The sequence below is a fragment of the Ovis aries genome, chromosome 9 (assembly GCF_016772045.2).
Source record: "Ovis aries strain OAR_USU_Benz2616 breed Rambouillet chromosome 9, ARS-UI_Ramb_v3.0, whole genome shotgun sequence".
NCBI classification, from domain to species: domain Eukaryota; kingdom Metazoa; phylum Chordata; class Mammalia; order Artiodactyla; family Bovidae; genus Ovis; species Ovis aries.
Genome location: NC_056062.1, coordinates 61,441,119 through 61,458,513, shown reverse-complemented (window position 1 = coordinate 61,458,513; position 17,395 = coordinate 61,441,119).

Sequence of the window (17,395 nt, the reverse complement as noted above, 5' to 3'; positions counted from 1 at the left end):
CGTGTGCTCACTTTGCCTTTTTCCTCCTATTAGTCAAATGTGATTATCTCTTACTCTGTATCCTAAGATGTTTGCATATATAAATTAGAAATATTGGGGTTAACTTCTATGTGTAATAAAGAGTAATGATTCATATACAATGGGCTAATCAGTCCAACTTTTGCTTCAAGGAGTTAAAATGTTATAGGCACCATTCAATTCCATATTGTTCATTTTCTCAGATGTTGTACTAATGAAAATAATTGTCATTTTTTTAAACAATTTCATGACTTTCATACATCTTATTTTGTCAATTGGTTTTACAAAGGGCACACAATAGCACCATCTTAGCATGGCTGGGTCAGGCCAAATGAGGTGCTGGAAAAGGAAGAAGCCACGCAGGAATGCTGCCTCCTGGCTCTTTTAATTAGGTACAAGCTGAAATACCCAAGGTTTCAGGAAAGAGGCTGCGTGAGTGAGTCATGTGTATATCAAGACTTCCCTTCAAACCCCTGCATTCTTTTCTACCATGTCTAGTGTACACTATGTTCTTGTATAATTATAAATGTATGCTTCCCATCACCACAAAGACTTCTCATTCCTTGAAGGAAATGCAGCTTCAAAAGGCTTACATTGTGAAGGGCAGGCCCCCTTCTGAGAGCTACCACTGCTTCGGGGTGATTTCTCCTCTAACTCAGCCACAGTAATACCACTGACCAGCTTGGTGGCTGCATCTTACCATGTTGAGATTGGCCTGAGGCTTTGGCAGTTTCGACTTTTGAAAAGAGCATCTTTGAATTTTGATAGTGAAAAATCTCAGTATTGTCTAAAAATATACTTATATAGCATGCTCCCTTACTATCTAAAGAAAGAAAGGGTTCCAGGCTTTCGTGATTCCAAACCTCACACATAAAGGATTTTCAAGGAGAACAGGCACTTTAATTAGAGGATAAACTTCACATTGAGACTGTTTCAGTTTTTAGTTGCTCAGAGTCAAAAGTAAAGTGACATCCAACAGAAGAAAGGATCTAGAAATATAAGTTTAAAATGTGATGATCTAAAAAAACATGTAACATACTTTAAGACAGTAGCAGTTTGAGAGGAAAATATGTTCTATTTTTAACCAACTTTTTTTAAACTCTAACAATTACACTTTTTGAAAGTTTCTCCAGATAGCAGCTTCCAAGTATGAAGTCATGTCTGTCAATAATTCTAACAGCTTACACAAACTTGTGCCAGGCACTGTGCTAAGCTCTTTTTAGGGGTAATCTTTCGTAATCTTTTCAATTAACCTATAGAATTACTAGTATTATCTCATTTAACATATGAAGAATCTGAGGTGCACAAAGGTTGAGAAAGTTGCCCAGAATCACACAGTTCCAAGGTTGTGTAACTAGGTTTAGACACCAGACTGTAAGACTTTATCACTTGCGCTTATAACATGTATGCTATGCTCTCACAAATATTTAAGGCACCCAACGCAAAAATTGAAATCTGCCTGTACAGATTTTTGGTGGTGCCCAACCAAATAATATCCCCCCAAATGTGTTCTCACAGTGGCGTATCAGAACTGACTTATGGCAGTCCCTCCACCTTATCGACCGTTTTGCTTTCTGCGGTTTCAGTTACCTGTGCTCAACCATGGTCTGAAATTATTAGATGGAAAATTTCAGAAATAAAAATTGTTAAATTTTAAGTTGTCTGCTAAGTCACATGAGGAAATTTTGTGCTGTTTTGTTCTGTCTGGCCCAGGATCCCCAACCATTGACATCTTCTGCTCCTGACATCCAACCATGGACATAACGGCTTGATGATCCAGGGTCACCTGAAGGAAATGATCCTCTCAATAGCAGCCACAATGTAGCTCATCGCGCATGTAGGTATTTTATCATCTTACCTCCTCACAAGAAGCACACACGGCACAACAAAATATTTTGAGAGAGAGCGAGCTATCACATTCACATAACCTTTATTGCAGTATATTGTTCTATTATTAGTTATTATTGTTAACTGTTACTAATCCCTTACTATGCCTAATTGACGAGATAAATTTTATCATAGGAAATATGTATTAAAAAATACAGTACATAAAGGGTTTGGTACTATCTGTTGTTTCAGGCATCCACTTGGGGTCTTGGAACATATCCTCCACAAAATCCAACAGAGAAATAATCTTTCCTAAATGAGGATAACAATAAAAGAGGTATCATTTAATGAGTGTTTACCATATCCTAGGTAGTGCTAAGTGCTTTAGAGAAATGTTCTCATCTTAATCCTCTCATAGCTCTATCAGTCAGGGGTTATTATTTCCATTTTGAGTACGTGGTGATTTTGGCTTAAAGAAATTGTTTAACTTGCTCAGAGGCACATGGTAAGGTGTGGAACAAGAACAGAATGGGCACCTGCTTGTTTTGATTCCAAGTTCCATGCTCTTGAATTGTAGCACTAAATTGGTTTCACACAGAAGGACACAAACATACACAAATCCATTTACTGATCATACACATTGAAGCAGACATTCTACTGGGAAGTTTATATATGGAATTTCTTGACCTTACATACCCCGTGTATCAGTTTTCATTTTTCAGATGAAAGGATTTTCCTCAATCACTGGATTTTTTACCCCCCACATAAAGTTTGGAGCAAACAAGAGGTAAGGTCCAAAGACCAGAGAGAGGAGACTCCAGTGCTGGTCTGACTGGGGCCAGTTCTCCTTTATCTATTCCATAACGCTAGTAGGGCAAAGGAGGCCCCTACAATCGCACACCCATGAGCAACTAAAATTGACAACCTACTCTGAGAATTCATGGAAATTTTCACACATCAACCTTCACCATCAGGAAGGTCACATTGAAACTTTAATGTAAATAATACACACTTCTCTCTTTAGAACTCTGACAACCACAGCAACTTTCACCCAACAGTCAGTAGTCAGTAGTAGTTATAATAATAATAATGGATTTTTATTATCCTTTCACTGTTCAAAATACGATTTTCACAGTGCTGCTGAAAGGCAGTATTCTCTCTTCTGCTTCACTAATGTGCTTGGTACTGAACTGGTTTTAGCACAAACTGCTTTTATGACCTTATACTATGCCATTGGCTAGGGATGAGAAGTTTTTATTGGCCTCACCACCGAATCTGCAATGTCCAGATAAGTAGAATCATTTTTTATGGTATCAGATGTTTTTTAGACACTCCTTCTGATACACTCTTATTGATGACTTTGCTTCCAAAAATACAAATGCAAGGAAAAATGCAGAAAATTATGAAGTGTTTTTCCAACTCTGTGTAGCTTGAAGAAGATGGAAGCCATGTTGTGAGTGACAGCAAAAGTTTCAAAGATGTTTCTTTCTCTTCAGTAGCTAAGTCATGTCCGACGCTTGTGACCCGATGATGTTTATCACTTACCAAAAGCTAAAACCCACCAATGACTACGCTGACTTAAACTCTAAGAAGGCAGAGGATTAAACAGTAGAAATGGAGATACAAAATATCAATCAGGAAGACCCATAAAACCTGGGAAGACAAGCATAGCCCAACGTGCCAACATGACAGGAGCCTCCAGATAAAGTGAAGAATCCAAGCTCCCACATGTGGGTGTGTTTGAACCAGCCATCAATGTCAAATAGAGTATCTTGAGTCATTTTATCTCAGTGATTCACAAGCAGGTCTGGGCCATCCCAAGGAGACTTTGCTTGATGCGCAAAATAAGATAATGAACCTCAAAGCAGCCTGAGATCTAGGCTTTACTCTAATCTTGGCTTAGATTCTGGCCTCATCTGTGATAACTTGCCCATCCTGAAATGATGAGGTTGGCACTGCCAAGCCCTGCCCAGCTCACCCTGGATGGTGAGACAGTGGTCAAAACCACCAACTGTAGGCTGAAAAAGACCCTCTCATCCTGCCCACCTCTGAACCGATTTTTACCCCAGGCAATTGGAATTAAGAAACATCATTCTAAGGTTGTCAAACCTAATCTCAAGTCACTCTCACTGCCATTTCAGCCTTGACCTTGGAATCTCAGTCTCCATCCACCTTGTTATCCAATTCAGGTGATTAGATCTATGCCTGAGTCTCACATTTAATAACTTCTCCAATCCCCTAAGATCAATAAGCCTAGGAACTCCCTTAACTTTTCAGACAAGAGAGTTATGCTCTTAAATACCATTAGGTACTGTTGGCCTGCTGATTGAATTCTTTATCAACATGTCCCACCAGCCTGACTAGAGCAATAAACCCACTCAGTTCTGGATACCAGGTCTCACCTTTAAATATCACCTGCCTTACTGCACAGGTATCTATGGATCACAGCACAGGTTCTGGGTTCAGACTCTGTGGGCTTGCAGTTTCCCCATTTCCTGGCAGGAGACTTGGGAAAATTCATTTCCTCTCTATAACTTAGTATCTTTGGCTAGAATAAAATTTAGGGTAATAATAACTGTGCCCATCTCATAAAGCTGGTGTGATTAATGAACTGATGTCATCAAAGTACATAATTATTCATTTTCAATAAATAGTCATCATTCATTTCTCATTAGAAATTATGCTACAAATGGGTGTAAAATTCCATTTGGATTTAAGCATTTGATCATGTTAGATGTTGTTCTGTTGTTCTTTTCCTTCCTATACCATGTTCTTTCTCCTATGTCTTATTGCCTTCTAGAATTGACGCTTCTGTATTTAGGACAGGTCCAGATTCCTCCTCTTCTATGCCTGTCTCATTCTACTGTAATCAGTGTTGTCTGGCCCAATAAAAGCTGAAGAATTGAAGAGATTAGGCCTTAGAATGGAGCAGGATAATATCCTAGGATTGATTTCTGAAGACTTTTTACTAATGTGGTTCTGGAATGGAGAAATTGATGAATTATTGATAAATGATGAATTGATGAGTTAAAGGTGTGCTTTGCCAAAGTTACTTGAAAATAATGCCCTCTTCTAAATATTATTATTATTTTATTTTATTTTCTTGGGCTTTATTTTATTTTCTTGGACTTTATTTTCTTGGGCTCCAAAATCACTGCAGATGGTGACTGCAGCCACGAAATTAAAAGATTTGCTCCTTGGAAGCAAAGCTATGACCAATTTAGACAGCGTATTAAAAAGCAGGGACCTTTGCCAAAAAAACATCCGTCTAGTCAAGGCTATGGTTTTTCCAGTATGGATGAGAGAGTTGGACTATAAAGAAAGCTGTGTTGAAGAATTGATGCTTTTGGACTATAGTGTTGGAGAAGACTCTTGAAAGTCCCTTGGATTGCAAGGAGATCCAACCAGTCCATCCTAAAGGAAATCAGTCCCGAATATTCACTGGAAGGACTGATGCTGAATCTGGAGCTCCAATACTTTGGCCACCTGATGTGAAGAACTGACTCATTTGAAAAGACCCTGATGCAGGGAAAGTTTGAAGGCAGGAGGAGAAAGGGACGTCAGAGGACAAGAAGGTTGGATGGCATCACCAACTCGATGGACATGAGTTTGAGCAAGCTCTGGGAGTTGGTGATGGACAGGAAAGCCTGGCATTCTGCAGTTCATGGAGTTGCAAAGAGTTGGACATGACTGAGCAATTGAGCTGAACTGAACTATTATTCAGTCCTGTGTGCTTTCAAGTGCTATCAGAAGAAGGGGAGAGAAAACAGTCATGTACCATTTCTTCATATTTTCCAAGAAAATTTTATCTTCAGACATACTTGCCCTTCTTAAGTTTAGCCAAAAGCAGCTGATACACTGGCTAGATCATGATTCCTGTCGGTAGATCAGACACAAGTCACTGCCTCATGTCTTAGACACTGACTTTTCAAAGCAGCAGTACAGCAACTCTGTTAGACTCAAAGAAACAGGGAATGGTATCTTCTTAATGCTTTTTGATTCAAAAGAAGTTGCCATTCTTACCTGCTGACATAGGAATAAATCTATAGGAACCAAGTCAAGAAAACTTATGTGCAATTTCCATTAATAGGATCTCTGTGGCAGGGAAGAAAGAAACAAAGCCAAGAAGAGCCATCAATAAATTTTTCAGTGTTGCTGAATCAGGAATTGGTAGTCTGAAGGGTTTACTTAGCTCAATTTCTGATTGAGGATTATGGCATTGTGGTTCAACTGGATAAAGCTTAAAGACTTCCTTTTATACTATTTTTAGTTTCCATTTTTTTCTTGTGTTTTCTGCCTATTTTCTTTAATGTCCAAATATTCTTCCTTACAACACGAAAGTTTCTTATTGATGGAAGATTGATTCATCACTTTATGGTCTTATGAGAGCTATTTCTTCTGAACAGAAAAAAAAAAAAAGGTATAAATGTATATATTCACTACTTCTAGTGTATTGAAATCACAAAAACATTGTATATTCCCTCAACTTCATCCAATTTCAGTAAGTGATAGATAAGCTGTCTAGGTTTTGGTGGGCAGAAAGCTTTATCACAATTTGATTCAGGGACCAGGCTTTGTAAAAACAATGACAGGACAAAAAGAAATGGCAGCTATAAGAACATTTTTAAAAATCAAGATTGCTTAACTTGGAGAGAGAAAATGATAACAATGCTTAAATATATCAGAGTGAAGATAACCAGTTTCCTTTTCTGTTTTCCCCAGAAAAGATAAAACTTGAAGGGAATGTTTAGATTTTAGTAAGAATGTGGGTTGACATATGGAAGAATTTCTTCACTTAGAAAAATTGAATTCTAACTCATGGTCATGGGCTCTTGATCTCCAAAGACATTGAAACAGCCTTCCATGTCGGATATTATTTATATAAGATTATAAGATGGCAAGAGGCCAGATCATGTATTTTCTCAGTGTTTGTCTAATTTTGTAGTAAAAGTCATGGCTACAAAGCTTCGAGCCCTTTCCAGGTGCCAAGTACTTTTTATTCATTATTTCATTCAATTCTCAGGGTGACCCTAGAAGGTTAGTATCACTAGCCTTTTCAGACACAGGAATAGGTTCAAATAGGCTGACTAAACTGCCCAAAGTGTCAGGGGATGGAGCTGAAACTTGATCACGGATCACCTGTGTCCCAACCTTAAATTTTTAACCATTAAGTGTAAATGTACTGTCATTATTGTTACCAAAAACCCAGCCTCTGTGTATACCAGTGCCCAATCAAATCCCAGAGACAAGAGTTTTATGTGAAGTAGAAAAGGACAAAGACAGTAAAGAATTCACCTACAATGAAAGAGACATGGGTTCAGTCCCTAGGTTGGGAAGATCCTCTGGAGAAGGGAATGGCTACCAGCTCCAATAGTCTTGCCTAGAGAATTTATGGACAGAGGGGCCTGGTAAACTATACCCCATGGGGTTGCAAAGTGTTGGACATGACTGAGTGACTAACACTTAGAAAAAGAGAGCTTTATTGCTTTGCCAGGCAAAGGAAGATACATCAGGTTTCTGCCTCAAGAACTATGTGTCTCCACCCTGGAGGGTTTTTATAACAGTGTTCAAAGGCAGGGAGTCTGACAAGATTAGGGTGTGAGCAGGGTGTGCACTCACTTAATCTCACCTCAGGTGGTCTGGTCTCCTAATCTCATCTCCTGATGAGCTTCCCTGGGCCCTTTAATCTTGCCTCAGGTCCTTTCTTGGCTGCTCCTCCTTGATTAGCAACTGTTACAATACACCCTTTGGAACTCAGGAAAGGTCAGGGAGGCTGGAGTTCTGCCTACGAGAAATGAGGGACAGAAAAGCCTCCATGCCTGGGAGCCCCACAGGGTCCCATTCAGTCTCACTGTAACACTGACCTCCATATTGAAAAATGTCAGAGTTTAATTTTGAAAACCTGTTTCACAATCAAGTTTTTTCCTACCCTCTGTCCATACTCAGCTTCACTCTGAATTTCAGTTGTTTTTTTAAACAATGCCTGTCTTTTTTTTTTTAATTCCTATTTCAGATGTCAAGATTAGAACCTACCATTGAATCAACCTTTTCAGCCCTATCAATATTTCATATTTGAAATGTAACTCAGCTGAATACTGAAAGGATAGGTGTGGCATGGCCAATTCAATCACTGAGACATAGAAACTGTAGAAATAAAGCTCAAAGCCTTTGGTTAAGAATAACCAGCTTGTTCCTGATAGCTACACCCCAGGCTTTTCTGTCTACTTTTACTTCCCTGTGAAACAGGCTTAAGCCACAGCATCTCAGATTAGAAATATTTTTCAGGCAAATGCCTGTCGGTAGCATAAGCAGGGTTGGCCTGAGAAAAATCATACAGTAGGTCAACTTCAGTTTGATCCCCACCCAACTGTTTTCTCAGCATCCTTGTCCATGATCTGTTTCAGGTTCAGCTTCTATTCTTCCTACCCCAGTGACCAGTGTTTAAAGGCTTGAGATGCTTGATACAGTCTCACCTTTGGTCTCCTTCGTCGCCACTTCATATCCATATCAATGCCTGTTTGGGTTTCTGTTTCTCCTGTTGGCTTCACTATTAGGAAAAGTTAAAGTTAGTTGAAAGTTAAGTCGCTCAGTCATGTCTGACTCTTTGCAACCCCGTGGACTGTAGCCCACCAGGCTCCTCTATCCGTGGGATTCTCCAGGCAGGAATACTGGAGTGGGTTGCCATTTCCTTCTCCAGGGGATCTTCCTGACCCAGGGATTGAACCCAGGTCTCCCACATTAGAGGCAGATGCTTTAACCTCTGAGCCACCAGGGAAGCCAGGCTACCATATAAGGAATCTCCTACCAGCAGGTTCAGAATCACATTGTACCTATTGCCTGTTATTCCCGACAAAAAGATGATCTCTTTAGAAGAGGCTGTATGCCAAATTAACTTAACATCTGCAACATACCTATCTCCAAAGCAATTCTACTTGTTAGAGAAACAGAGGATCCTAGTTGGTTGACCCTAGGTCATGCCTCATCCCCCTAGCAGAAAATGGGTAGAAATATACTGGTAGATTCACCTGAAGTATACAGAAGAAGTTTTACAATAAACATAGATTTCCATCACTGAAATAAGTGATAAATGTCACCATAAAGGGGAAAAAAAAACCCTTCTATTTTGCATAATCTTGGCTATCTTTCCTGATTTGGGAAGATCTTTTATGTCTTATTTCACTCTTGGTTTGTAGAGTAATATATTGGACATGATATTTTAGTCAAGGATGAGTCAATTGTAATAAAAATGGAAACAATCTAGTTTTGATGCATCATTCAACCTTCCTTTCATTTGGAAGTCAATGTCAGATTATGTCTTTATTTAATATTATTGATAAACCATTCTATTTTATTCATGAAAATTCAGATTTCTAATTTCAAGTATACAAGTATATATTTTAAAATATTTAAAAGTCAAAACTGATCATTTCTGTTTAGAAAGTGAAAGTGAAGTTGCTGAGTCATGTCCGACTGTTTGCGACCCCATGACTGGAGCCTTCCAGGCTCCTCCATCCATGAAATTTTCCAGGCAGGATACTGGAGTGTGTTGCTATCTCCATCTCCAGGGGATCTTCCTGTCCCAGGGACTGAACCTAGGTTTCCCACACTGCAGACAGACTTTTTACCATCTGAGCCACCAGAGAAGCCCAAATCCCACAAATATTAGATTGAACCAGTTGAAGTTACTGATATTTGACTATTTTTGACCTATACATAGGGCAATCTCTTATGGATCAACCTGATACATATTTACCATCTGGCTGGGTATATAGGTATATTTTTTATATGCTCCATGTGTTGTAGTCATTAAATGTGTGACAGTTTTTGGAGAAAAGAATAATCAGATTAAAATGATTGTTGGTTTGATGATGAGTCACTTGTTAATCAGTTCAATGATTAGTGCAGATTAAGTGATGAGTAGCCAAACAACTGTGCAAAGAAGTGCTATTATTATTTGATCATTGAAAATAATCAAAATATAACTTTGCACCAAGGCTTTTTTTCTCTCTTTCTCTCCCCTAACAGCAATGTGAGAGTAATCAATTAAAAATTTAATCTACTGCTTAGCACTTCATTATTGTAATAATTAAAACGAAATAATTCTATGTACTGTATAAAACAAAGCAAGTGGTTTCCTGAAATTTTAGATACAGATGGTTTCTGTAACATATCTATTTTGTTCATACCTAAAGTAGGCTTTCCTAGGGAAACTGGGCAAAAACAAATATTCTCATTCCCCAATGTTTTCAGCTGTGGGTATGTGCTATATGTGAATGCTATAAATGACAGGTAGTGGCATATACTTCTGAATTGCATGATATTGTGATAAAAGAGATAAAACAATTTCTTTTAATATGCTTTAAATAATGCATTATTTTATTAGGTTTTCTTCAACAGTATTAGTAAATTCAAACTCTCTACCATCATTCGGTAGCGTTTGAAACTGTCTGACTATTCTATGAATATCTTAGGAGAAAGAGATGCTATGTATTTTTGATATACCACGTACATTAAAGGCTGGCGGCATTTCAATATATGAAAGTATATGTAAATCTTCAATTATAGAATGATAGATACCTTAAGAAACAATAACATTTTCTGAACTGATATAGATTTGTTTGACATAGGGAAGAGAAATAATTGTTTTAATGAAATTTTAGGCAATAATGCTGGTGAAGGAATTGTATTAAATTTCAAAAGAAAACATTTGTATTTTGGCCAGATCATATGTCATAGAGCATTCAGATTTTTACAGATAGAAGCTGTTTCAAACTGTACCATGTTGCTCTATTATATCAATTGGTGGTTTCGTTTATGTAAAACTTGAGGTCCTCATATCTTGATAAATCACAGATGACTAACACTTGCCTCCACTGACATTTCTACCATTCTCTGCTGCCATACTTATTTACACTATGACTTATTCAGAACATGTAGGCCAAACAGTGTTGCCATGAAAGACGAAGAAAAGAAAAGCTAATTCACTATTCAATGCTTGTCAACATACACAAATGAGATCCATTCTGGATTTTGTAGAGAAAAGGCCATGTAGATCAACTCAAGCTTTGGCATATAGCCATGTTGTTTCTGCCAAATTAGATAATTAATGAATTTGAGTGGAATACATCAACATTTTTAAAGAAAAGTACTTCTATTAGAGGGGGTGATATTTCTTTTTATTTTTATAAGCACTTACATCACACTAAATAGGTACTGGATATTGTTCTAAATGCCTTACATATAATAATTCACTCGATATTCATAACTACTCTATGTAGTAAATATTGTTTTAATCTCCATCTTGTAGATGGAAGAACTAAGGCACCGAAAGGGTAAGTAACTTGACCAAAGTGACACCATTAACAATGTCATCTGATTAAGAAAATACTCTCAAGTACTTCCTTGGCCAAACCTAATGGAACTTGGTTTTAGTTCCTACTTTCTGCTTGTTTCTTCCTAACACTGAATCTAAGCTCTAACAGCTAAATATTGGGCTGTGTCCTTATATATGGATTTCTAGTACTCTGGTGGAGGCTGAGCTAAAGTTCTTTCTCATCAGGTCCATTGTCACCATCTATGAGACTGATTTCTACTCTTAGATTCAGCTGGGTGGCAGTTACCTGATGGGTGACTGGTTTGGTCTCTGCACCCATCACTTAGACCTCTAAGCACTACCTGTTCCTGAAGACTTCTGGTCAGTAACTTCCTATTAATCTTCTACCTTGATGGCCTACCTGAACTCCCATCTGTTCACTTTCTTTCTTTAGATGTAATGATAAAAATTGCAATTATTCAGAATGATGTAAATTGTAATTACAATGGATTTTTAATGTCTCGCCATATTTGATTAAAGCTATTTTAAAATAAATTATTGTACATAAAATTAGAACCTTTTGCATATTTTTTCCTAATTGTATTCTTTTCCCTCTCCAGTGATAAATAACCACTAACTTGAAATAGATGTACAATATTTCCATGTATGTATTCTTTTCCTTAAATGTGGGTGTATCCACAAAAAAATTCATGGAATTGCTCTAAGTATGTGTTCACTTCTAATAAATAGCATCACACTGCATATATCATTTGACTTGTTTTTATCTATGGAACTTTTTTCAAATTTAATACTGTTGATGATACAATTCTATTTCATTTTTGTTAATTGATGTATACTACTGATTATCCAATTTTACTAATATTTATTTGTTCATTATAACATTGGTGAGTAGTGAAGGCACTTCCAGAATGTCTCTATTAAAATTCACATTCAAATTAATAAAAAACTTTATATCTACTTGTATGCATGTGAAATTTTTCACGTGATCAATTGTCTTTAAGGTTTTTGACTTTATGCCCCCCACCAAGAATTTTTAATCTTTTTTGAATCTCATACACTTTTTAAAAACTAAACTCCAGACTGTGTTTGGATTTCACCTATTGCTCCACTGGTCCTCTTGTGTGTGTGTGTGTGTGTGTGTGTGTGTGTGTGTATGTGTGTGTGGGTGGGTGCGTGTGTATGTGTGTGGGTGTGTGTGTATGTGTGGGTGTGTGTGTGTGTGGGTGGGTGGGTGGGTGGGTGGGTGCGTGTGTATGTGTGTGTGTGTGTGTGTGTGTGTGTGTGTGGGTGGGTGCGTGTATATGTGTGTGTGTGTGTATGTGCCATATCCAGGCTTCCACACTGCATTTTGTTGTTATGTTGCCCCAGTTTCCTTTGGTGTGCGATAGTTTCTCAGTCTTTCCTATTTTTCATGATTTTAAAAACATGGAGGAATATTGGCTAAATAGTCTGTAAAACTCAGATTTTCCTGATGATCTTCCTCATGATTAGCCAGGTTTAAGGGTTTTAGAAAAGACTGAAACAAGGGTGATATGAACTTCTTATCAAATCAGCTAGTACACGATAGCCATCTGATAGCATGGTAACGTTAACCTTCATCACTTGAGTAAGCTAGTGTCTGTCAGGTCTCTCCACTGTAAAGTTATTTCCCCCATTCTATACTTTTGAATCAAGTTCCAAGTCTAGCCCACCCTCAGTGGAGCCAAGGAAGATGTAGCTCCAACAACTGATGAGGGAATATTTACATATAATAAACTGAAAGTGAAAGTGAAGCCACTCAGTCATGTCTGACTCTTTGTGATCCCATGGACTGTGGCTACCAGGCTCCTCCGTCCATGGAATTTTCCAGGCAAGAGTATTAAAGTGGGTTGCCACTTCCTTCTCCAGGATATCTTCCCGACCCAGGGATCAACCCAGGTCTCCTGTATTACAGGCAGATGTTTACCCTCTGAGCCACCAGGGACTCTTCTTAGAAATCTTAAGAATGGTATCTAAAATTGTTCATCTACAGATTTAAATAGTTAAGAAACTCAGTTTTCACCAGTTCATAACACTGACATCCTTAAATAAAATGGCTACATCAATAGACTCCAATAGAATTTAACTGCTATGGCCATTTGATACTGATTATAATGCATTTTATAATATCACATTAAAGAGTTCTTTTTTAACAATCAGAAATTTGACATTGTTCTTTTTTTCCTTTGACTTCATACTCCCATTCCTATCTCCTTGGAGAAGAATTTAATAAATCTAATTCTTGAAGTATTTTATTAATGCACTTTTAATTTTAAATGTATTTTTAATTTGAAATTATTTCTTCGAACTGGAAGATTCTAATTGTTAAAAGCAAATCTCATTCATGAACTGAGTTTTCACTGCAACTGCTTTTAGTAGACAATTGATCACAGCAACATACACATAATATAAATGTAAAAATGATTACTAGACAAAACGATAAAATATTTCACAGGTTGTCATACTGCCACTCAGATATAGAACCAAGCTGTTTCTTCATCCAAAGCCTTCATGTTTTTGCTATTGTGGTGTAATTTCAATATAGTAAGATAAAAATTGTTTTAGTGTTTCTGTAACTTGCATTTCAAATGCAGTGTTGACTTTGAAACAAATCCAGAAAAGAAGATGGTTATAAAAAACATACTATATTTGTAATGATTATATAAATATTAAAATTTACTTTGCTTTCTATGGTTCAGTCAGGCTTCCCTTGTGGCTCAGCTGGTAAAGAATCCGCCTGCAGTGCGGGAGACACAGGTTTGATCCCTGGGTTGGGAAGATCCCTGGAGAAGGGAAAGGCTACCCACTCCAGTATTCTGGCCTGGAGAATTCCATGGAGTAGTCCACAGGTTGCAAAGAGTCAGACATGACTGAGCAACTTTCACTTATGGTTCAGTTCAGTTCAGTTCAGTTGCTCAGCCATATCCGACTCTTTGCGACCCCATGGATTGTAGCACACCAGGCTTCCCTGTCTATTACCAACTCCTGGAATTTACTCAAACTCTTGGCCACTGAGTCGGTGATGCTATCCAACCATCTCATCCTCTGTCATCCCCTTCTCCTCCACCTTCAATCTTTCCCTGCATCAGGGTCTTTCCCAAAGAGTCAGTTCTTCGCATCAGGTGGCCAAAGTATTGGAGTTTCAGCTTCAACATCAATTCTTCCAATGAATATTCAGGACTGATTTCCTTTAGGATGGACTGGTTGGATCTCCTTGCAGTCCAAGGGATTCTCAAGAATCTTCTCCAACACCACAGTTCAAAAGCATCAATTCTTTGATGCTCAGCTTTCTTTATACTCCAACTCTCACATCCATACATGACCACTGGAAAAACCATAGCCTTGACTAGACAGACCTTTATTGGCAAAATAATGTCTCTGCTTTTTAATATGCTGTCTAGGTTGGTCATAACTTTTCTCCCAAAGAACAAATCTTTTAATTTCATGGCTGTAGTCACCATCTGTAGTGACTTTGGAACACCCTCCCCAAAACAATAATAAAATCTCTCACTTTTTCCACTGTTTCCCCATCTATTTGCCATGAAGTGATGGGACCAGATGCCATGATCTTCGTTTTCTGAGTGTTGAGTTTTGACCCAACATTTTCACTCTCCTCTTTCACTTTCAAGAGGCTTTTTAGTTCTTCTTTGCTTTCTGCCATAAGGGTGGTGTCATCTGCATATCTGAGGTTATTGATACTTCTCCCAGCGATCTCAATTCCAGCTTGTTCTTCATCCAGCCTGGCATTTTGCATGATGTACTCTTCATATAAATTAAATAAGCAGGGTGACAATATACAGCCTTGACATATTCCTTTCCCTATTTGGAACCAGTCTGTTGTTTCATGTATAGTTCTAACTGTTGCTTCCTGACCTGCATATAGATTTCTCAAGAGGCAGGTCAAGTGGTCTGGTATTCCCATCTCTTTAAGAATTTTTCAGTTTGTTGTGGTCCACACAGTCAAAGGCTTTGGCATAGTCAATAAAGCAGAAGTAGATGTTTTTCTGGAACTCTCTTGCTTTTTTGATGATCCAGTGGATGTTGGCAATTTGATCTCTGGTTCCTCTGCCTTTTCTAAAACTAGCTTGAACATCTGGAAGTTCATGGTTCACATATTGTTGAAGCCTGGCTTGGAGAATTTTAAGAAAAGAAGCTGGTTATAAAGAACATACTATATTTGTAATGATTATATAAATATTAAAATTTACTTTGCATCTAAGGTAAAAAAGGTATTAGTGAATTTACAAATGTTCTAGAAGTCAGTAAAAATGTACGATCAAAAGTAATTTCTACAAAATTTCCACAGATTTTGTTTTTTATAACTCCATGAATTATATGTCTCTTGAAACTCTTTTTATCTGAAATATAAACTCAAAAAGGTTAAAAACAAATTCTTTTATATTACTAGTTGTAATTACCAGTTGCCGAAAAAGTGGTACCTTCATAAGTCATTTGTGGAAGTACTTAATATTTGCTAGCAAAGAATAGTAATTAAATTCAAAGTTATTACTATAGTTAGCAAATCAAATACTGCATAAAGAAATGACTTTGTAATTGATGATAATATCTAAGAATTAAATATTAATTATATGTTTTACAAATAAGAAAAGTACTTTACAATGTATACACTAGATATCTTTTTGTGAAAAAGAGAATAATTTCATATAATTTGGTAGTTATAGCTGAGGACTATTTCACGAATAACTGAAAACCTCTAAGGCTTAGAAGAGTATGGGGTCAGGAATAGCCAAGAAAATAAAAACAGTCAATGAACCAAATTATCTGAGAAAATGCCTTAGTTTTGATCTATAAAAAACTATCAAATAAATAGACAAAACCTTTTCCTTTTATGAATGTAGAAATGAAGTAAAAACTGACTTTAACTTTCATGTTTAGAATTTGAATTGTTTTCTTCATGATTTTGTTTCTATCTACTAAATTAGTAGGCATATCTAATAAGTCTAAAACATTAGAGACTTTTAGCTCTCATTTTTAAAAACTTGAAAATATAATAAACATTTATTCAAGCAATCATTCATTCATTCAAACAGATTTATGGTTTTTCTTCTAGATCTTCCTGCTTAGGGAATTGTCATTAAACAAATTAATTTCTAATTAAATATACAATTTTAACTGTAATTGTGATCATTATTACTAGAAAATTGTACCTTGAGAATGCGTATCTATAACAAACACAGAAAACCATGTCAAAATCTTAGATCATATCCCAGCCCCAAGCAAATCTTCATTGTAGCTCTGGGTTGGAAATATTCAGGATTGTTTTAAAATTAAATGCCTAAGACACATTTTTGCTTTATGCATGTCAACCCTAAAAGAATGTGTTGTTCTGTTTAATAATACAATTCCTGTGCTAAAAATGAATCTAAATGTAGGATTATTTTTTTCAAGCAGGGGATTTGTTTGTTTATTTATTGCTAGATCACCTTGTCTTAGAAAGGATTTACAGTGAATCAATTGAGATTAATTCATCATTATATCATAATCAAGACAAAATATTAAGGAGTTTTTTGCATGTAGATGTTTTATGATTATATCAGTTAAACAAATATCTTTGGGATTTAAAAAAAAATGTATTGCTACATACACTTTTGTCTTAACTGAAAATTAAGCTTTAAGTCTAAATTAAAGATAGCAGAGATATGGTTGTATTCTAGATCAGCCACATTTCTCACTAAGATTTCCTAAAAAAGGCTTTGCATCTACTGGTAAGGATTTCAAACAGTTGAAACATGCTGAAAACCTGTCCTAAAACTGAAAGATAGAGTCACTTTCAGGGATTTTACCCTCAAAAAAAAAAAAAAAAAATCAGCTTTTGCAGCACTTATAATTTCTATTCTGGAGTAGAATAGAACACTTAACATAGTGTTTCTGTTCAGGCTCACGTTCAGTTACCAGGCACACTATAAGAAAATGATAATTCTACCTTTTTAACCATGATATTCTACAAGATGTAAACATATTGATTTATATTAGGTTAAAGCCATTCTTTGCCTTGTTTGTGGTTATTGGACATGAGCTAATTTGTGAAAAGCTGGATTAAAAATAAAATTAGGAATTAATTTCGAGAAGCGTCTCTGATGCTTTTAAATTCTCTAACTGTGACTTACTTTTCTGACTGCTTTATACTGCTCTTTGGCTGCTTTAAATCAGATCAAATTTTTGCCAAGTTTATCATCA